This window comes from Serinus canaria, chromosome 4, assembly GCF_022539315.1.
Source record: "Serinus canaria isolate serCan28SL12 chromosome 4, serCan2020, whole genome shotgun sequence".
NCBI lineage: Eukaryota > Metazoa > Chordata > Aves > Passeriformes > Fringillidae > Serinus > Serinus canaria.
This window is the reverse complement of record NC_066317.1, coordinates 27804838-27827506: the sequence shown is the minus strand read 5'-3', so window position 1 is coordinate 27827506 and position 22669 is coordinate 27804838. Positions and strand designations below refer to the sequence as shown.

Here is a 22669-nt window from a genome sequence, read left to right as displayed (position 1 = left end):
AAGTCAGTGCAAATGCCATTGCAATATGCACTGTTATGTATGCTATAACAAACTAGCATTGAGACACCCTGCTTGAATTCAACTCTCCAGCCCCAGAATCTCTTGCAGGTGTCAGAAACCTCACATTTCTATTCAGAAATTATTCAAACCGTAGGAGATTATTATTAGATAATAAAAGTCCTCAGGGCCACAGCAGGATGGGAAAGAGGAGATCCAATGAGGTATTGGACTGATTGATACAATAGGAAAAGCTAAGTGCCTGGCATGGGTAGGTGTTTGCTTGGTTTGATTGCTAAGTTTAAAAGCAGTTTAAATGTAGCACCTTGTGTTTGCAGTACTTGTTCCCCGGCTATGTACAGGCTGTATTTTGCACATTCCTCTGTGAGCCTGTCACAAATTTTACTGGAAACCTCAGCTTGCCCCCTCTGAAAGGTTGCCTGCAATAGCACACACACAACCATCAAGCTTATCTTAGCCTCAACATGGACTTGGTTTTAATGTTAACTTCCACAGAAGCCAATAAGGTTTTAACCAAAAGTCCAACTACTTTGTCTTGAGGCTAAAGACTATGACAGTAAAGTGTGTGAAGAACAACTTCATTTTTCAGTAGACAAATCTGCATGACTAAGATTATTCATCTGATTTAAGAGCATGAGCCCTACTTTTAATGGCACTTTAATGCTGGGTACTTGATGATCAAGGCCTGATGTTTAGATGCATCTAAATCCCAGATCAGTTGATAGTAGAGAGGCACCTGCCAAGCCTGGTTAAAAGCACCTGCAAACAGAGAGCAAATACTTGAGAAGATGCTCCTTTGCTGCCTCTCATTTGCAATGGCACAAATGGTGCAGAAAAGTTGTATCTGTTCCATGGCCACCCTCCTGGTGTTTTGGCACACAACTTGGTAAAATGTGCTGCCCAGCAAGTTAAGGTTGAAGCACAAAAGCACAAACCAAGACCCTGTCATGAAACTACCACGGTCAGTTTGGCTGCTGCCGTAAGTTGATTTGTAAACCCCCCAGGCAGATGGGCTGAGCCAGTCATGATGCCCACATTTAAAAGAAATGTGCTACACATGGGCAGTACAAAGGAAAGACAGGAACAAACCTTCACCCTTTCCCAAAGCTCTACCAGAAAGGTCTGTTTCCTTTCAGCATTAGCCAGATCACCTGAAGCAGTTACTTCTATGTCAGCAATATGTTCTTCACCGCCACTGCTTTATCCCAGAACACACACAAGCACAAGCTCACTCAAAGCTCATGCCAGTGATCAGACCCATGCATGCTGCAAAGCACACTTCACTGGCCTTTAGAAAATACCCGTGAAATGCCAGATACCCATGACAAATCAGAGAGCTATGAGAGAGGCTGACAGCAAGAAAAGCGAGTACTTGTAGCAGTGTTTGGTTACTCCATGCTGGCAGCCAGACAGTGTCAGCTGTAAGCCTATTTGGCTGCCTAACAGAGAGGAAGGTTTGCATGCTCCCACCTAAAGCACTTGCCTTCACGCAGTTCCCACTTGCAGTGGCTGGGCTAAGTGGCCCAAGGTTCCTCATTCATGTATCAAGAATCTGCTGCAAGGGCATAGGGATGAGATACTCTAATCTAGCCTGTCACACCACCTCCTCTCCCTCAGAGCTCCCAGGACAGCACATTTGCACAGTATCAGTCTGATGATGTTTATCATTTTCATGCTGTCAGGATCTGGGCCCCATTGGGACAAACAGCCAGAAGTGGATGAGCAGGACCTGGCTCCAGCTCTGTGGAGTTGCTCCTCTCTCTTCAGTCTGCCAGGGACCTTGAGGATATATTGCTTATGCTTTACAACAAGAGAATGAGAGCCAAAACCAAGCTGCTCCTACATCTTCCCCTGCTTCAGCACTGACCCACTTACTTCATTACATATCCTGCTCCACTATATATCCTGCTCCATTATATAGAGCTGCTCCAAGGAAGGACCCACTGGTTTTTGTAGTCTCAGTGCTCTTATGTTCTCTTATCCTAAATCCCTTCTCACTCTTCCTCCTTGCTGAAGGCCTTACAACACAAACCACTGCAAGTGTGGTTGACTGGAGATAGACTTTACATCTCAGCCTCAAGTGCTTCTCCCTCAAGCCTCCTTTGACTAATCTTTGCTTGTGACATCTCTCAGCATAGTACTCAGCAGTCATGCCTTCAGAAGAATAGAGAATAGAACACTTCAACACTGCCTGCATACTTCAAAGCACGTGTGTCATGCTTGGTTTCCAACACCAGTCAGAAAACAGGGCTCACATGTGAGCCCTGGCTCTCAGAATACCCCTCTGTGTTGCATGAAGTCCCATCCCCTTTTATCCATACAACTGCAAAGAAATTGGGGCTGGAGAAGCACAGCTTCTGTGCCTGGCTGTTTGTTGTTTTAAGGTTCAATAGCTGGAGCACGAACACAATTACATCAAAGCTGTCACAGAGGCAGGGTGAGATGAATACCCATGTGCACAGATTTTCCCTTTTGCTTTAAGCACAGGAAACTTCCTCACACACTGGGACTTTACAGCCAGCTCTACAAGAAATCTTCCAGGAGTCTTGGCAGAAGGAAAGGGAAGGAGATGGTGTCTCGCAACAAGCCTGCATCTACTCCACATCATTTAAATCTTCTCTGCTTAGATGAAACTAATTACTTGCTTCAGACAAATGTTGCTGTGCATGACACACAAGCTTATTCTCAAGCACTGTGCACAGAAAATACTGCTCTGTACTGGTATGAATTTTTAATATGCTCCTTGCAGCACTGCCTGCATGTCACGCACAAAAATATTCCCCAGAAAGAGAGAACACTGCACTTGATTTTTTTCTGGAGACCTAAGCGAGCTGATCTACCCAGCCTGCTTGAGGCAGAGGGCTGGATAGAGACCTCCAAGTTAGGATTTAATTTTTTTCTCACTGAAGGTCATTCTCCTGGCCACAAATCAATCAGTCAAACAAAGAAACAAATAAACCCCCCCCCCAAAAAAAAAAAAAAAAACCAAACCAAAAAAACCCCAAGGGAGCAGTGCAGGGTGAAATGCACACTATGAACAAAAGTTTCATAAGCCTCACGTTGCAGTCCCCAGTCTGAGGAGCTTAGAACTAGCAGACAAAATCAACAACAAAACTCCCAGCCTGTCAAAGAGCCCTACTGGGAGAGACTGCTGTGCAAAAAAGGCAACAGAGAAGAAAAACTCTGTTGATAAGTAATCATCACAACATTAGGCTGTTGAGCAGAACCACTATCAGGTAGAGCACATGCCTAGGAACAAATGAGCCTGGGATTTGAAATAGTTTAAAAAGAAAAGGAAGGCTTGAAAACAAAAAGAAAGTTTGCTCTGGAGATGTGGAGTGGGAAAGGCAGCCAGATGCAAGGCAAAGGACTAGCCTACAGAGGTGAGTCTCCAAGACCAGAAACTGATAGTACAGTGAAAAGGGTGAAGAGAGCAAAGGTCAGAGCTTTCCAAAACAAGAGGAACCAATTTCTCCTTTGAAGGGTTCAAGACCAAAAACACCAACAGCTTCCTTGAACACAGAGCAGTCTCCTGTGGCTGCCCAGCTCCAATCTAGAGCATTACAACTGTTAGAGGGGCAGGCTCAGCCTTGGCTGAATCCAAGCATTGGACAACTTTTCATCTCCTGCATTCACAGCATCAGCTGTCTCTTGAGACAGCACCTCACCTCTAGGCCTCACAGCTCTGACTGTGGACAAATTTATGGCTCACCTTGCATACTTCCCCCAGATGGCTGCACAGGAAATTGTTTTCTCAAGGCTCTTAAGTCATGTGAGGTGAAGGAAACACAAAACAAGCTTTGGGAACAGACAGCAATGCTTCTCAGCTTGGAGCTGACAGGTCAAGCTTCAGAACCCAGAGCTGCATTTGTCCAGGCCAGGAACTCCGGAGGTGCTGCAGAAGCTGGGCTCTGCTCAGCTCAAGCCTAGGCAGCTTTCCCCCCAGCAGCTGAGATCACCCTGCACTGTGCCTCCTACCTAAGGAGCTGCCAGGCTAATTACCCTGGCAGGAAGCCCAGGGCTGTGCCAAAGGCTAAGGTGCTCTGCAAGGCCTGTCCAGGAGACACAGGCAGATAGACACTGTACCTGGCAATCACTATTTTCTGCCACTCAGGGAATGGGAGAGTCACACAAACACCAGCTATGGTCTGAAAGGCTTAAGGGGGTTAAACATCCTCCATCTACCCCAAGTCATTATTTGATATTACTAGGGTCAGCTAGCTCCTAACACATCACTGTCATAGCAGAAGAGGACATTGGCACACCTGAGCATTTGCAAAAGCTCTGGGGAAGCCCTTGGCACTGGACTGAGCACACCTCTGGGTGGAAAACTTGAGTGGAAAATATTCTGGATGTTCCACTCAACAGCTTCAGGGGGTTAATTATTCAAATTCAAAATACCAAATTAAAACTCACACACTAGTTTTCCCCTCATGAGTTATTTGAGATCATCCCTTACCAGTATGGCTGTACAAGGCTTCCAAGTACAAAAGTAGGAAAACTCTATGTTTTCCCAAAACATTAGTTAATTATAATTTTCTCAGGCACATAAAAATTAACTATAGTTATAAATGGAATTCAATGAAAAGTAAATTAAAAACACTCTTATATTCCCCAAACCACACAATTTAGTACTTCCCATCTGCAGACTCACAAGTACAAATGCAGAGAGCAGTAAATGATCAAAACAGCTCCATCAAAATAACCCCAGGAGCAGTCGTGAAAGTTTGAGCCTTGTGTCTCCTTCTGGCAGTACGAAATAAGCAATTATGAGAAATAAAACATGGTTGCCATCTAACCTGCTCCTAAGCCAGTGTGGGTAAGTGATTGACCATCAATGTGGCTGCACAACGAATGCAACTTCTCTCTCCTTCTGCAGTCCATGAGATACTGAGTGCAGACATCATGCATGCCAGCTAACACTGACATCTCAGCAAACTGCCATGAGGAGAGAGGGCTGTGACTTTTGACACTACTGCTCCTTCCAAAGAGAAGAGGAAAGGGGATGAACAAGATGCCATTTTCTTCACTCTGTTCCACCAAACTCTATATATTTCAAATAGTATTTCAGCATGAGTGGCCTCCCTTGTCCAGCTTCATCTCTACCTATAGGCACTCCATCTCTCTTCTCCCTGTGCAGTAGGGAAGGTGGGAACAAACCATCTCTTCCCATTAGTGACCAGAGTAGAAAAATGGAGAAAGGACATGACCAAAGGGGACAAACAAACAGCACAGCATAAAGTCTAAGAAAAATGAGAGGGGGCACTAGGGAAAGACTGAGAAAATAAAACATCCTTCAAATTGCTGAATGTTTTGCTGTCCTTCTAATATCTGAAAAGCTTTTTGAATTGGCAGGCTGCAACACAGCAGTTTCTGACAACTGCAATACAAAGGCATGAAAAATTGATTAGCTTCATTAACATTTTAGGACCTTATTAGCTGGAACGAAATTGACTGTCAAGGCATTTTAAGGGAGAGTCATGGTGTAATGAGCTCAGTGCGAATTATCCTCATCCCAGAATAGAAACAGGCCTGTCACTGAGTAACCAAGCCCAGAATCTACCTTTTGGTTATTTTTAATTCCACCCCTTCAGCCGTATCTGCCATAAGCACTTTTTCAGTTTGCCAAGGCAAGGTACCAGCTGGAGAGAAAGCTGCAGCCAGCCTCAACCTGTCTGTTCTCACCCAGTAAAAAGAGCGACAAATGCACACAGAGCATCCACTTGGACACTAGACACCACGGGCTGCAGACAGTCCAGACAGCAACAATTCCCATCAGTCTCAGCCCATCTTTCCAAAGAGTAATTTCAAAGCTATTACTCCTCCATCACAAAGGACACGCTGACCCTTTTTTTCATCTAGATGATCAGCACACTGCAGGTCCAACTAAATGGGAAAAAAAAACCAGTTTAAAGGAGTTCTCAAAGCCATTACTATTGATAAACAGTTAACAAGCAGGGTCCACTAAAGTCTGCAGGAACTACCAGGACTTGTCACCACCCTGCTACCTCTGTCTCTCTGTGTTTAGGTCACAACACATGAATAGGTGGCCATGTGAGAAGCCAGCCCCCAGAGCAGGCCGTACAAGACTCAGTCCCACAGACTTCCAGCCTTAAGCAACTGATGAGACAGAGCCAAAACTCCGCCTGCCCTTTTACTAAATTCAGAGAATTAGTCAAGTCTCTGAGACATATTTCCTCACAATAGTCTAGCTACTAATACTGCACCCAGAACTGGCCGATTGTTTTCTGCCTGCTCCAACACAAAAACTAGAAAGCTTTAATGCAGCTGCATGGGGCTATATGGTGCACTTGAGGAAAAACAAAAGGAAGCACCTGATGCAGACTGCTACAACACAAGGGTTCACAAGCAGACCAGACCATTAACTGGCAAAGTGTCCTTAAGCATTACTAAGGAGACAAATCCGTGTGCTGTTGTCATCTGCTGATGACAGACTAAGGCTGGGAGAGCACTTGAGACGAGTCTTTTCCCCTGCTGGCTTGCTCCTTCCTCGCAAGATGTCCATGCATGCCATGGTTGAAGGAAGGATTCTGGCTAGAAAGCCCCTCTTCTAGAAGCTGACAGGTGCCCAGCTGGTAAGTGAAAAACTTGAGTTTTCCCTTGTAGTAACCTTTTATACTCTGCCACAGCATCCTTTCTTTTTTCTCTTCCTTTTTTTTTTTTTTTTCCCATTTACTTACCTTTTGCCAGCCAAGAAAAAGGAGAACAAACCAAAACACACATGCAAGACTTGCATCTACGTGTTCTGCCCAACAGTCTTCTCTGAGATTAAGTAAACTCCTTTCTGGATAAAAGTAACTTGACTCCATGAGAATTGCTGTTGCCTTAGGGCCATTCCAAGGTTTCAGTGTGTTTTGCAAACTGAACTGGAAGGAACTGTATTTTCAGACCTGTGGTGGTAAGTATTCTCTCCCAGATCCCTTAAGATGAGATGCATGCGCAATATTCCTCTGTAAAGCTATTTTTGTCACTCTAAAACACTCGCTGCTCATCAGGACAACCACAGAGCCCACTTAAACACAGGAACATTTATTTTTTACCCTTCGACATCAACTGGTCTAAGGAGAAAAGTCTTTACACCAAAGGTCTTGCTCATATTCAAATGTTAAATCAAGTGCTTTGCCCACTTATTGAACCAACTTGAGGTCATTCCTGTTCTAATCTATCAGCATGACTTCATATTGAAGTCTCTTTACTGGAAAATTTGGTCTGTACACGCACATCACAAAACTTATTCTAGGCTCATGCTTAATTGGAACAAAATGCCTCCTTGGCATTTTTCCTTCAAAGCTATCTACTTTCTACATAATAATAATAACTAACCCCACACTACATGCTGTCCACAGGTATGGCTTTAGCTGACCACAAAGCTGCAGGATCAGAGAGGCTTCCTTAATTACAAGGACATTGTATACAACTCCCTTATTTGCATTTATTTGTTTCATTTACATTCTAGTTTGTTGAGTACATCCTTAGTCAAGTGTTTCTTCCTTATGAAACAAAGTGTGATGCAGATTTGGATCAAGATACATGGCTAAAATCAGAGGGAGCAGAGCACTGAGACCAGCCAATTCTCCTTTTGGAGGAGGAGAATTGCATAAGGCCACTATAAAAGCATTGCTGGCACACATGGATGTGGCCAAGAGGCACTCAACAGAGCTCAGAGCCTGAGTCTCCCTATGCTAACAGAGGTGGAAACCTGATTTTTGTTTTCAATCTGCTCTATTTGTTTGGCTTAAAGTATCTTTTTTTATTACCAAAATTGCAGTATTCAAAGTTTGAGTGATCTGCTGACTTTCTCTTGCTCAATGATAAAGCTCTGTCTGTCCTTTAACTATTAACAGCTTTTACTTGCTCCCTTTTCCAGAGAGGATGAGAAATAATCTTTTAACTTTTCTTTTTTTGGTTGATTTGTGATTCCTCAACATTTCCAATAATTTAACCACTCTTTTCTTACCCCTCAGATGACAGACAAGTAATTGCGGTAAATCAATGCAATAGCTAGCTTTTTCTTACAAATACCTTTTTCCCAATGAAAAGTGCTTGTTTGTGAACTTAACATTATTATCTCAACCGAGACCAATGCTTATTGCTTTTTATTCTACTGTTGGAATGCCTCCCAGTGAGAAGTCATGTGAATACAGCAACAATAGCTTTGCAACTTAACTCTTACAGAGTTCACTGCCTGCTAAATGCCATTTGGTCTGGGTTCTCAGTGCCCAAAAATCACCTGCAGCATCCATCTTTGCTGTTTAAAAATTACTTCTATGGTAGTCACATTTGTTACCGTAACAGGAAGGAGCTCTGGGGCCCAGAAAGAACTCATCAGTGTCACAGGGAAGCAGCAGTGCTGCCAGGAGAACATTTAACTCCTCCACTGTTTCTTCTATTCATCTGCAACTTTCTCTCATAGGAAATTCTGTCCTAGAGCTGAGCTCTCTCCTGGTCTCCTATTTGTACTGTAAACCAGTATTACTTCTAGGTTTCCACCAAGTGGATAATTCTGGGGTACTTACTCACCTGATCCCCCCTCTTTCAGATGTTTTATCAGCTCACCTGAACTGCAAGCTTACTGGCTCTCCTCTGGATGGGATCTGTCTTGGGGAGGAACTTCCCAGTCATCAACTTACAATGATCAAAAAGGAGACTCAGGGATATCTAAAGCATACACTGGAGGTATGCTCCCCAAGAGTGGAAGTTCTGGGATTGAAAAAAAACAGGAAGCAGCAGAATGCCTGCTCTCAAATGCCATTCTGTTCAAACATTCTCAAACGCCAAGTGCCAGAGTTCAAGTCCTCAGTCAGACTTGCTCTGGGGTAAGGTGAAGCAGGTGTACCAGCTCAAGAGGTGGCTACTGCCAGAAAAGTGGGAAGAGGATATACTTCAGAGCTACATAAGAGTTCACACGCTATTTTAGTCAGTGCACTTTCCACAATACAATGGTGGAGTAACAGCGAATGAAATAAGGTCAATCACACGCACTGTATGCCATTGCCATTACAAGAGAAGTAAATGCTGCCCTTTGTCCAGGACCACAGTTTGTTCTCAGATGCAGGAAGCCCTAGAGGACTACCAACCAGTGTTTTGGACACAGAAGGTTAAAAGAGGGAGTAGAAGTCAGACTGGACTAGATCAAGCCTTTCCTTCTCTCCACACCAGAAGTTTGCTCCGTCAGTGAAAAATTCTGAGAAAGCACAGACATACGAACTGCATCTATCTGGGCATGTAAGGATTGTGCATGCTTGGTGCTACTGGAAATGTGTCCCACAGTTCTGGACTTCACCAGCAACTGCCTGGGAGCCAGACAGAGGTACCAACCTCCCTCAGTCTTCTGCATTTTGTTCTTAAACACTGAGGCCAGGAAAAGAGTCCTCCAAGCAAGGCAAAGCTTTATTAAAAATGACTTCTGATTAAAAAGGGGTTTTAAATCCTTTTGTAATCATGACTGGATTATCCGCATCACGCTGCATTATGCAACTGAGAATAAAGCAGCACAGAGCAAGGGGTGAAAGTGCTGTCTCCAGCAGAACCATAACTTTGTAGGCAGCTCTCCGTTCCAATGCTCACCTGCAAGATTCAGATGGGATCAGGTGCACTTGGTACATGCCAGAAAAGCAGAATCATGCACAAAACTTCTATGATGGAGCAGCTGCAGAACAGAGGCTGTTTTGCCACACAGCTTTCAACCAAAGTTGTTATTTCAGAGTAATACTGATGCTAAATGTTTCAGGAAGCACAGTTCAGAGTAATAAACTCTGACCTGAAGGCTGGGCAAAGGTCTGCCATAAAACGTGACAACCTGTGATCCCATACTGGTGATAAACCAGAGAGAGGCTGGTCAAGAACTGCCTTCAAGGTGCCCAACCTCACTTCAAGGACCATGCTGCCAGCATCCACCCTGGTGCCCAAGGGCAGCAGCAGCCACGCAACAAGTGAGCAGCCACACTGCTCAACTTCCCTTAGCCAAAGACACCTGGGCCATACTTGCACAGCTGCCAGCTTTCAATGGGAAGCACTGCAAAGTGCTGGGCCAGAAGTCCAATTTACAGATTCAGAGCCAACCTGCCACGCTTCCCAAAACAGCCCACTAAGCATCTCCTCTCATCACACCCTCTTCAGCCCAATGGTTGGTTGGGGGTTTCTTTATTTATTTTAACTTTTTTTCTTTTTTTGAAATCAGATCCTGTCTGAATCACTAAACTGAACATGATCTTGCTGTGTTTGGCAACATTTTCTAAACATTGTGTTAAACTTCACTGTAGGCATTTAAAAAATGTGCATGTGTGTATGTACATAACATGCTAAACACTCTTTTGTCAGAGAAGATGTGATTTATTTCAAAGAAGGACAAAGAACAAGTTAAAACTAACAGGCAGTTTCAAAAGCTTTGTGGTAGCTTTCCATTACAAAAGGCACAGCAAAAGGTAATTTTTTTTCTGATCCCAACAGAAGGCTCCCAAACTTTTCTTTCATCCAAGGAAGTCTTTAGTTTGGCTGAGCCTTTGAGGCATAAACACACTGCTTAGGAAAGGACGCACACAAGACTCAACTCTTGATTGCTTATTTCAGCACGTCACCCTAGGAAGGCTCCCAGCTGACCACAGCAGCCACTTGCTGAGCTGAATTATTTGCCTATTCAAGCGTCAGCTAAGATCTTGTCCAAATCCAGTAATGATCACCTCAGAGCCTGTAGGGCTCCCTCTGGGCACACACATGCTCCTTTGAGAAACACTACAAACTTCCTGCTTGCTCAAGCTGCCATGAAAATGTCACCAGAGCTGGAACACAGCATGACCCTTTATGTGGCAGCATGAGTGAGACTCCCTGCTCAAAACTCCTGACAGTACAGGTTCAGGTATGCAGATCTGGCTGGACCTTTTATTGAGGCCAAAGCATACTGGAGTTTCATTCCCTACATAGCCCTCTGGCATCATCATGAACTTGAACAAAAGCATTTGGAGATGACCAGAGTTCCAGAGTGAGGCTCAAACTGCCTCCATTTTACCCACTGAAGATTTCTACACAATTGTCCACCGGAAGATTTAAATGATGATAAAGTAAGAAATAAATTCTTGCTCAGCAGATTTCTGGGATACTGAGGTCAGCAAAAAAAGGCATCTCTTCCCAACATCCCAGTTGTCTTCCTTCACTCCATCTCAATATGAAAGCAGGCATGGGATGTTCAGAAACAAATCAGAGGGCTGCTGAAGCAGAGCAGTTAGCTATAATAAAATATGAGCTTGAACCTCCACAGAGAAAGTTTTAACAAAAGAGATGGCTTTAGAAACACCCAAACAAATAAAAATCCCAAACCAGAATAAGTAAGGAAGTTTGACAGCTTGAATTACATATTCCTGACACCAAGAGCTAAAGGTGCTCAGCAAGGCATGATTCCACCAGTGCATTTTCCAGGCAGGGATGGCTCAGTCCTAACAGTGTACAGTGAAAGATCCATGTATTAAAGAGAACTGTGAAACCAGAGGCATGAGTAGCTCCCATGTAAAGTCCCATTGCATCTTTTACTTTGCTGCCAGTCAAGCATCTTTCCTATACTGTCCTCCTTGAATTTGGAGGATGAGTGAAGTACTGGGAAGGGAGGAGTTTGTGTATGTGTGTGTGTTTGTGTGTGTGTGTGTATGTTAAAATCCATCACCACTGCCACTCACTACATCTACAAGATGTTCAGAGCCATCAAAGCTCTGAGCCCCAGAGACCCTCTACTGAGTAGGCAGAGCTCAAGAGAGTTGAGCAGGGACGTAAGGGGGCCCCAACACAGCACTGGCACATGCTCAGTATGAGCAGGCTGCCCTCAGAGCCCTGAAGCTGCAGCATGGCCGCCTCACTTCACACAAAAAAATTTCTTCTTTCACACTGTAGCCATCACTTAGCGCCCAAAAAATAGATTTAAGCTGTTCGGTAATAAAAATAACAGCGACCAAGAAACATTATGTCAGATCACAGGAAGGGGAAGCTCTTTTTTTGTTAGATTTTCTAAATTTAGCCACTTTGATATACCAGAGTCATATGGATATGAGACTTTTCCAAATCTAGTGCATGCATCACTGTCTGAAATAAGAACATGAAAACCTCTCGGACAAAGAAAGAGGCTGCTCAAAAGGAAGACTTAGAGAAATGCACAGGGAGCTGAAAATTCATTTGATTATGCAACGAGTGTAAGTAGGCCTGGTGCTTGTTGCTGACTCCCTGGTTTGGAAACCTGCCACCAAGCATCCTCTGCTTCAGTACATTCAACCCCATCCAGCAGTTCTGCCTATAAAATTGCGGTGGGTTAACCCTGGCTGGATGCCACAGGCCCACCAAAGCCACTCTATCAGTCCCTTCCTCAATGGGACAGGGGAGACAAAATACAATGAAAGGCTCATTGAGATAAGAGCAGGGAGAGATCATTCACTAGTTGCTGTCATGGGCAAAATAGATTTGACTTTGAAAAACTACTTTAATTTTTTTACCAATTAAATCAGAGAAGGACAATGAGAAATAAACCCATATCTTAAAACACCTCTGCCCTACCCAGTCCTTCTTCCTGGCCTCAACTTCACTCCTGACTTTTTCCTCCTAATTTTGTCTACCTCCTCTCTCTCCAGTGGCACAGAGAGTCAGCAATGGGGTCTGCAGTCACTTCATCACAGATTGCCTCTGCTGCTCCTTCCTCCTAAGGGAAGGACTCCTCAGATTTTTCCCCTGTTCCAGTGTGGGGCCCCCTCCCACAGACTGCAGTTCTTCATGGACTGGGGTCCCCCATGGGGTCATAAGTCCTGCCAGCAAACCTCCTCTAGTGTGAGTTGCTCTCTCCATGGGTCCACAGGTCCTGTCTGAAGTCTGTTCCAGCACAGGCTTCTCACAGCATCACATCCTCCTTTGGGCATCTACCTGCTCCAGCTGCAATTGCTGCTGCAAGGGCTTTTGGTTTTTCTCCCCTTCTTATCTGTTATCTCAAAGGTACTACCACCATTGCTGATGGGCTTGGCCTTGGCCAATGGTGACTCTGTCTTGGAGCCATCTGGCATTGGCTGTCAGAGAGATGGGGAGTGTCCAGCAGCTTATCACAGGAGCAAATTCTGTAGGGCCCCACTCCCGCTACCAAAACCTTGCCATGGAAACCCACGGCAAAAATACAGCCACAGTATCATAGACATATAAAAAGGATAAGTTTGTCCATCTTCCCCTGCTTGGAATATCCTGGAAATGTGGAGAGGTCCACCTGCTTGTTTCTCTCTGAACACAGCATGCCGGCTTCCTGAAGTTACAGTCCAGATGAGGCTTCCCCAAGAAAGCCAATCCATCCAAAGGACTACCCAGGCAATACTTTGAGCCAGAACTGATTATTCCAGCTCTCACTGCTTGTTCCTAGTTGGGCTGCTCAGCAATACAGTGGTGCAAAACAGAGTGACCCAAGAAGTTCAACAGTGGGACAGAGGCTGGCTGGCTCAAAGCCCACATTAAGGCAGTGGAGGCCAAGCTAGCAGCTGTTCTCTCAACCTACAGCACACTTTATAAAAACATTTTAGACCCAGAAAAAGCTCTCTATCATTAGTGAGAGTTTGTCACCACACAGCTGCTGCTGAGTCAGACACCAGTTTGTCTGGATTTGCAATTTCCCATGCCCCGTGGCTACTCCCGGGTGTGTCTGCAATTTGCAAGATGCATTCTCTCAAAGGTGTGCAGAGCAGCCCAGCTGCCACCTTACTGTCACTCCTGCTCCAGCTCCTGTGTGTCCCATCATGACTAAATCTCCCTGCTAAGGAAGCTCATTGCTCCTGTGAGCCACTCAGCTTCACAGATGAAGAATTCCAAAAGTAAGGGGAGGACAACTAAGTTATGCAGTTGCCTCTAGTCCTCTTTTTGTCCCATGTAGATAAAGTCCCAGCTATTCAGCTCTTTTTGAGGAAAAAAAAAAAAAGAATTCTACATAAACAACTTGAACTATTCCCTATCACACACCACAAAATATACAGCTGCACATTATTATACATTGAGGATGTAATCCTGCAAAGTACAAAGATCAGCAATTTGACAGACAATCAAGCTGCTTGCCCCATAACGTAGTAAAAGAGAATATGTGCACAGACTGGTCAGTTAGACAGGAAATAAATATAGAGAGAGGGTGGAATGATAAAAATTCAAGTGTCAGGAACATCAATATCAGATGACTGCTTCTCAGAATGGATCTTTATCAGCAGCCATTACCCCATCTTTGGTACTTCATTCTTTATTGATCTCAATTTATCTGAGAATTTTAATGAGAGATGAAAAGGCAACTGTTTGGACATGGGCAACAGGAATATTTAGAGCACAAGACTGATGTCAGGCAGCCTCAGACAAAGGTCCCTGCCTCTCCATCCTCCACACTTTACAGCCTGTGCATTTCAGCTCCGCACACTGCTAAGTTCTTGCTTTCTAACACTATCTGTTCAGAGAAAAACTGCTTGCCATCCATACCTGACTGCTGCTTTTAGGAAAGAGGCCACAAGGAGTGGAAAGAGATACTAAATAGCCAGCAACAGAGTTCCACAACAACAGCTAGAGATGCAGCAGGGAGCTGCTGCACCATGCAGACTTATGGTCTGTACTGCAGGACAATTTTGTAGTTCTGCTGTGTCCATCATAAATTTTCAGAAACAGCATGATAAAGATGCCTTTTTCTTCTGCTGCAAGAAGCTCTCCCTCTGTATGTTGCCCAAGCAGCAAAAGGGAGGGTCTTCCTAACTGTGAGAACACTTAGGGATAGCCTAGGGACAAATCAGCCCTTCTAGCAGTCCTCTGCAGCCAACCTTGCACTGATACAGAAGAACGATATGCAGTGCACATGTCTCTCAAAGTCAAGCAAGGCCAAATCACTGTACAGCTTCAATATTTTTCCACTGCGTGGTTTCATGGGGCAGAAACTGCTAGATGCATTTGCTAGAAGCAAATTAGGTCAAGCACCTCTGTCTCAAATCAAACCCTGTAGATTTTGATGCTGTGGAAACCACAGCCAATTAATTTTTCAGGAAGTTCATAAACAACCCTACCCTGCTGTATGGCAGGGTCTGTGCCTTATCAGATACCATCGCTCACTGGGTATTGCTAGAGAGAAAAACACCTGCTAAAAATGTAAAGAACATGCTCCAAGACGAATTCAGCACACAGACTGGAAAGTTACTATGTACACATCATTCAAGAAACAAGTCTTGAGTGAAGTGTGCCATAATCTTGTATTCTGTTAGGACAAAAGCCTACAATATTAATTTTATCACCAGTCATTTTGGGGATGAGGCACATAAATCCCTGTCCTACCACTGCTGTACCTTTGTTTTGTTCCTGGCACACGGTAACAGGAAGAGACTGAAAATTCTACAGAAAGTGATGGGTACCATGAATGAAGGAGGAAGGAGCTTTCCCAGATCAGTGTAGGTTCCCTCAGATAACAGAAATAAAAATGCTTCTCTAAACTAGACTCTTGGCAAACATCATCCTAAAACTGGATAAAAGAGATATCCTGGTATTGCTTTCATAAAGAAATGCAGAAATGCACTTGGAAAAGCTTGCGAAATCCCACCAGTAAAAGCCCAGCAGAAGTCTCCCATCATCTTATCAGCACAATTCAATGTATCCTAGATCAACAACACTACAGCTGCTTCCTGGAGTGTTCAAGCACCAAATCCGAGTCAGCACTTGACAACACAATGCAGGTCTGAACAGGATTTGAGACTGAACTTTATTTTGTGCTGAAGGTTACTTGCCCTCAGATTTCAGTCTAGTGTGATCTTCACAAACGCTCAGTTTATTGGCCTTCCTAACTGAAGCATCTTGCTCATCTCAAAGCTGTTGTTTGGTTCAGGCAGAGCTTGCCATGCTCAACTGCCAATTCAGAATTAATGCTACCTTGTAAAGTCTATAGGTTCTAGGCCATTTTCACACTCATCCCCTAGGAATCCACAGCTAAAACCAGTAAGGAGTGTACTGGGTACACCTTTGGGTAAAGCTCAGAGCTCTTGAAAATGACCACTGGGAAAACAAAAAAACAAATCTGAAATTAAGGCCTTGCTTTAAAACCACAACCAACTCCAGCAGGCAAGCACTCCAGCAGTCACAGCTCAGTCTGAGCACAGCCTCCATTCACCGGCCACAGACAAGCCACCCCTAACCACAGAACCTGGTAAGTCTGAAACCACAGCACCACTGACCATGTTGGCAACCCGACCAGTGTTGCCACCAAACTTTAGCCAGGAAAATACCACAAGTGCAATATGTCTTCAGCCTCCAGCAGCCTCATGAGGAAGAACCATAAGCCCTTCAAGGTGGGGATGTTCACTCCATTTGAACATCCCAAACTAAATTTCTAACAACACCACCAGCCATTTCATTTTCACAGGTCTTGCACTCCCCCATCTCAGTTCTTACATCTGGTTCTCCAGAAAGAAATTGCTAGAGGACAAAACTCTCTCACCTGGTCGAGCTGGAACTAAGGCCATGTTCACGCAGGTGACCTTGCCATCCAACACTGTAAACTTCATCCATGCAACAACTTCCAAAAACACCACAGCTCCCTCATCCTCTGTGTAAGACAGCTCCTTCTTGCTGTGGTCACCAGAATCCCATCAGCTCTCATGATGTAGGCAAGACCACCATATAACACACCATAGAGGCAGGCTGAGACTTCTGTAACCCAAGTGCATTACTTTCTTAGACACAGGTAAGTTCTTAGCTAGTCAAAAGCACTGACACATTTTGTTTGCAGCAGAGGAATTTGGTGGTTATAATTCACACTGTACTTTAGGCACTCCCTTCCCACTCCTTGTCCCTACAACAAGCTCCCTGAAACAGTTATCCCACAAGCTCCACAGCACCTGAGAAGAGGTGATCTTATTCGGCACCAGCCTGCTTACTCTCACAGTTTTCCAAGCACAGGGACCACAAATAAGGAGAGGGAGGTAAAAGGCCACAACTGATGATCTTGTACTCAACCCTCAGAACACAATTTTCTTTACATATCTACAGAGGTTATTCTTCCTCTATTCACAATGGGGGTGAGGCAGAAAAAAAAATTGTACACTGATGACTTCCAAGAACTAAAACCCCACACAGGACTTTTCACTGCATAAATTTTCCCCTTTCTCCCCTAGCAAATTGTCTTCAAGAGCCAAACAAGTAGCCTGCACCATTACTAGCAAATTACTAATTGGAGAGCATGCTAGGCTATCACAGTTGCTTGCTTAATACTGCAAAAACAATGGACACCATAGCATACAGGAGAATTACCTATCAGATGCACTCTTATTTTGTTTTTAAACTGATACTGATTTTTTACATCTCTGTCCCAATGTCAAGTAACACGTTCACATCCCCAAATGACAACGATTCAGCACTGTTGGTGATTTCCCACCATCCTCTCCTGAGATGCACAAGGAGTAAGCCCCTGTAATACACCTGCATGTGGATCAATCATGTGCCAAATCTCAACTAAACCTACATGGGAAAACTTTTCCACTTCAGTGCTTGTAGAAGCAGGTATCATATCACCAGATGTGTGAGCACACAAGACAATGCAAAGCATGTTTCATGATACCTGTGTCCACAGCATGGTGAAGCAGCACACAAATCAGTCCTCATGTAATCAACTGACTCCAGAGAGGGGAAAACCTCCAACAACAGCTTATCTCACCCTCACAGTCAGTAGCTTTTAAACAGATCTCATGCAGTGGAACAAAGAATCATTTGGTACCCAGCAACTCTTTTATAGGTCATTTCCTGCAGAGACAAATTTCAGCAACTGTAATAAAAAAAAACAAACCAAAGACACAAACTAAAAAAAAAGTAATGCACCGAAGGCCATGAACTCTACTTTGCTTCACTAACCAAACCAAAAAGAGCCACTCAACCAAAACTAGCATCTCCCTGGTTCAGTGGTGGCAGATCAAAGTCCAGAGGCTCAATGCCCAGAGATGACCCCCATGGGGAACAGGCCAGGGCAAGACAAGTTGTTAAAGGACAAACCAGAAGAGCTTCCCTGTACCAGAGCTGACATAACAGGAAAGCTTTCTTTTATCAGAAATGCATAGGAACTTCTTGAATAAGGAAGAGGATTCCTTCAACAAATAAAGAGGATTTCTTCAAGCAGTGTTAAGTGTGCACTTTCCATTCTAATTTCAAGTAATTTTAGCAAGTTCTATATTAAGAGCTTAAAAATAAAAGCCCCAAAAAAAACACAATCTGGGTAACCAGACACTGCAGGACAGCTGTAAGAAGGCAATTCAAAAACCTCAGCCTTTCTTCTGGCATCCACATTCCCTCCTGTTCCTGCATCGTCCCAAGCCAGACTGTCAGACACAAGCCCAGGTCTGCACTACTTCAGCTCTCTTCAAAGACTTATCCCCACATCCATACCCCACCAGAGACAGTCCTATGGCAGCCACCCACTCTGCACACCACATTCTTCCTCTGGCAATTACTCAGCTTCCTCCAAGACCACAGACAGATTTGTTGTCCCTTTCAACAAGTTGTTTAAATTAGAGGATGCCTCAGCCACCAAAAAAGAGGACTTCAAATACTGACCTCACAACACATAGGTTAATATGAAGGAAATCTCTAAAAATCAGTGATGGCACACAGGCTGCTACTGTGTTCCTACACTGTTACCTACAGCAAGTCACAGCAGTCAAGGCTGTCACTTCAACAGCATAGAAATCAGCTCCAGTCAGTAACCTTAATTATCCATGCTACAGCTGCAGACTGACAGTAGCTTCCCCAAGTCCAGCAATCAATCAATGCTCTTCTCTTGAACCACAGGGCCCTGTTCAGCTTCATCCTGCCACCCAGATCATCTACGTTCAAAGATCACATAGTGCTGAAGCCTTGTCCCCCTGTCTCCAATTAGTACTCTGCTGAAGCCACAGCCTGCAGCATATGTGACAACTGCCCCAAAACAGCCATCACATCCACTTTGAAAGTCAAACAAAAAAGACTCCACCTGCAAATAGGGAAAACAGAAGGCTGCCTAATGTTAGCATCAGGCTCTCTAATAAGCAGGTGGTGCTCTATTGCAATTGTATATGAAAAGAACCCCAGCTACTTAAAGCATGACTACAAAGTGGAATTAGATACCTGACATGAGCCTTTCACCAACCGGCAGCTCAGATTTTGAGGCAACTTCAGAGCCCTTCTGACAAAACCAGTCTCACCTGCTCTCGGCTCACCTTGCATGGGGTAACTTGACAGCATGACACACCATAGAATCCTCCACCTCTCTGTCTCCTGACTCCATCCCAGCCACCAAGGGAGGTCATGATAGCTTTTGACTCCACCTCAGGGCTGGTGAGCATGTTCACTTTGAATCATGTGCATATGGTAGCCTACTTCACCCTGCTCTAGCCATGACAGAAAGACTCACAGGGGAACTACACTATGATACCTCCATCTGTACCTCTTAAGGTAACTGGCATTGTAATCCCTGCTTCTGCTCACCCTCAATGTGGGAGACAGGCAGAGTAGAGGCTTGTGATCTCCTCCCTGCTCTGATACCTCAAGAAAGGGATAGCAAGGCAGGTGGCAGATGCATACTTTCCCTCCACAAGAGACCTCTTGCTAGTCCTCCAGAGCCTTTCAAATCTCCCTAATAGCTCTGAAGCATCGTTTTGGACAGGGGCTGCTAGGCTCACACAGTATCTTTGCCCACGGCTTTCTATTTGTTGTCATGTTTTCACTCTGTGAAAACCCACATCACCTTATCTTACTTGCCTGTCTTCTGTGACGGACACAGACCCCAGCTTTCTTATGTCTACACTCACACAACCTCTTCACAAGGCAGGAATAAAGGAAAACCACTGGTCAAACATAATCCCTCCCAGCCCAAACACCAGAAGAATCATGCACAGGACATCAGGACACCTTGTACAAAAGGTGCACCTTGTACAAATGAGTCTGGAAGAGCCCGTGGTGACCCAGACCCAGCCTAGCATAGGGCAAGGGGAAACAGCAGCAGAGCAGTTAGCAGGTGCATATGAACACAAGCTTGGAAAATCCAGTCACATTTGTCCAAACAAAGCACACGTGTCTACTATCAGCCAGATGGCAAACCACCTCCACCCCCAATCCCAAGTCACTTAATAGCTTATAAGACATGAATAACCTAAAAGCTCTTCAGTCCAGGGGCTAAAAGAACATCACATACAAATGCTCACATACAAATGAGAGCATTCCACAATGCCTGTGATGACCCAACTGAGGTCTTACTGTCTTGGAGAGGTGAACCATTCTTGTTCATCACTCAAAGAGACATATGACTTTCTTAGCCTGGTAGGGACGCTTTCATTTATATATCATGCAAATGTAAAAGAAAAAAAAAATTTAACACACCTAGTTGTTATCAGCCAAGTGGATGACTGCAGCCTCAAAGCATACTGAAATTCCAGCTCAGATGCCAATTCAGTTACTATTTCGTCCAGCTACAAAACTGTTTCAAACACAAAAACTCCCTTAAAAGGACCCCAACAAGGCATTTTTATATCACTTTCATTCACTCTTTGCAATAAACCCTCAGAAAACTGAATCCAGAACCTCAGTTTTTATTTACCATTTCTACGCACAGTAGCCCTATTCCTAGAGTATTTCTGTGTGTATTATCAATGGCAGCTATAGAGTGCAGGACAGAGAGGAAAGGGAAGGAGAAGAAAAGTAAAGATTAATCCTCAACTCGTGAACTCCCTTTTTGAAAGGGATTCTAATAAAAATTTTGGATGACCAAAGAATGCACCATCAGTTTCATGAATGACGACACAGATTGCACAACCACACAGACAGCCAGACTGCACTTCCATTTTTGAGCACAAATTTGGCAGTGTCTACACAGAAATATTTCCCTTATTAAGGTCAACTGGCTGCAAAGCACTTCTTCAGTGCAGTCCTAAAAAGCCCACAGACCTATTTAAGTATTAGGAACATTGTAATTGCCAGTGATTTCTACTAAAAGAGCTTGAAAAGAAACACAGACATCTCCCTCACTACATATTTTTGTAACACTAGACCCCTCTCTTTCCTACACCTTGTCAAAAATGACACTAACCATGATTCACTTGCATGACAGCAAGCTTGGCAGCATGGCTTAAACATGCACGCCTCCTGATCAACAAAATCAGGAGGAAAAAAAAGTCTTGAGCTTCACAGTTGCCATTTAGGGGCTCCTAAACAGTCTTTTATTCATAGAGCAGATACACAGCAAGGAATATTTTAGATTAAATGTAGACAAACAGTCTAATCACAAGTCAAATCACAGTTCACATTTTTCATATAGTCCAGATCAAACCTGGGCTAGATTCAAGCATCATCCATGACAACAAGCAGGCTTCTCAATAAATTGACTTAATCACTCTTCAGCATTTCCAGAGATCAGCCTTGCCTTCTAAACATGTCTGTCTGCTGTTCTCCCAGCAAGAGTCACAGAGCATCCATGTTTAAGAGTCATTCCCTGCCCCAAAGCAGGGTCACACCCAAGATGCTATCCTGTGCCCCTGATAGCAAGGCCTGAATTTGCTACTGGAGCGCCTCAAAAATGCTGCAACCCCCTTTCCACAGGCAGCATCACCCAGGTGTCATTTGGAGACTTGGCACACAAGCCCCAGCTCCTCCCATGCTCAGCACACTGCTTACCTGGGCCTTCCCTTCCCAGTACACCTGGCCTGGCTCCCAGGCGAGAGAAATCCTTTCCCACCTCTAAGGAAACATATATGTCACAGCCAAGTCCAAAGGAAAAGGCCTTTCAATGCCCCTCTCATGCTTCCGAACCTGCTCTGACCACCACTGGGTCAGCAACAGTCTGCAGACAGTCTAGTTCCTCTTCAAATTTCCCTTTTAAAGCATCATCTACTCACAGGGAGAAAAGGGACAGCCACAAAGCATTCACCAGTTAAAAAAAAAAAAAAAAAAAAAAAAGATGCGTGACTAGAGACTGGAATTCACAAGCTAAATCTTCAATAGGTGCCCATCACACTGCACACTCACATGTCTGCTGTCGTGACTAATTTTGGCAGGTTTTTGGGGAGGGTTGTTGGGGGCTTTTTCAGGGGTTCTGTAGCAGGTTTGGTTTTTTCAGTTTCCAGAGTTTTTTGTTTGGAAAGCAGATCACATTGCCCCATGCACCATGTCAGTAGCAAGATATCACTCAGCACGTCTCACAGCATGGGTTCACCCCCCAGTCCAATGGCTCTTACATAAGTGAGCAGTTGGAGGGAGATACAGCTGATGGAGCCAGGCTGAGGAGCAAACTGCACCTCCTTATTCTAAATGTCCAGAGGAAAAAAAAAAAAAACCAACAAAAAACAAGAAACCAAACCCCAAAACAACCCCACACCTTAATAATCAAATTTGCTTATGAAAAAATTCAGCACCACTGCTTGGTCTAAGTCAAATCATGGTACATTCCCTGCACAATTTAAGGCTACCTCTTAATAATGTTCCAACACACCTCCAACATGGTTGTTACAATGCAGATTTCTGGAGCATTGCTCACAGTCCAGAGTGCATTTTGATTACATGCAGATTTACACATCAAAGCACCTTTCCCACTGCACCCTGCAAGCCGCAGAGCAAGCCCAAGCGGAGCAGGGAGGACACCAACTAGTACCTGCACACACAA

At 44.3% G+C, this 22669-nt stretch overlaps 1 protein-coding gene across 4 annotated transcripts in view; it reads right to left on the bottom strand.

Annotated features, from left to right (window-relative positions):
* Nucleotides 1–22669, bottom strand: part of MFHAS1 (multifunctional ROCO family signaling regulator 1) — a 34900-nt gene that overhangs the window by 8154 nt on the left and 4077 nt on the right. The window lies entirely within an intron of this gene.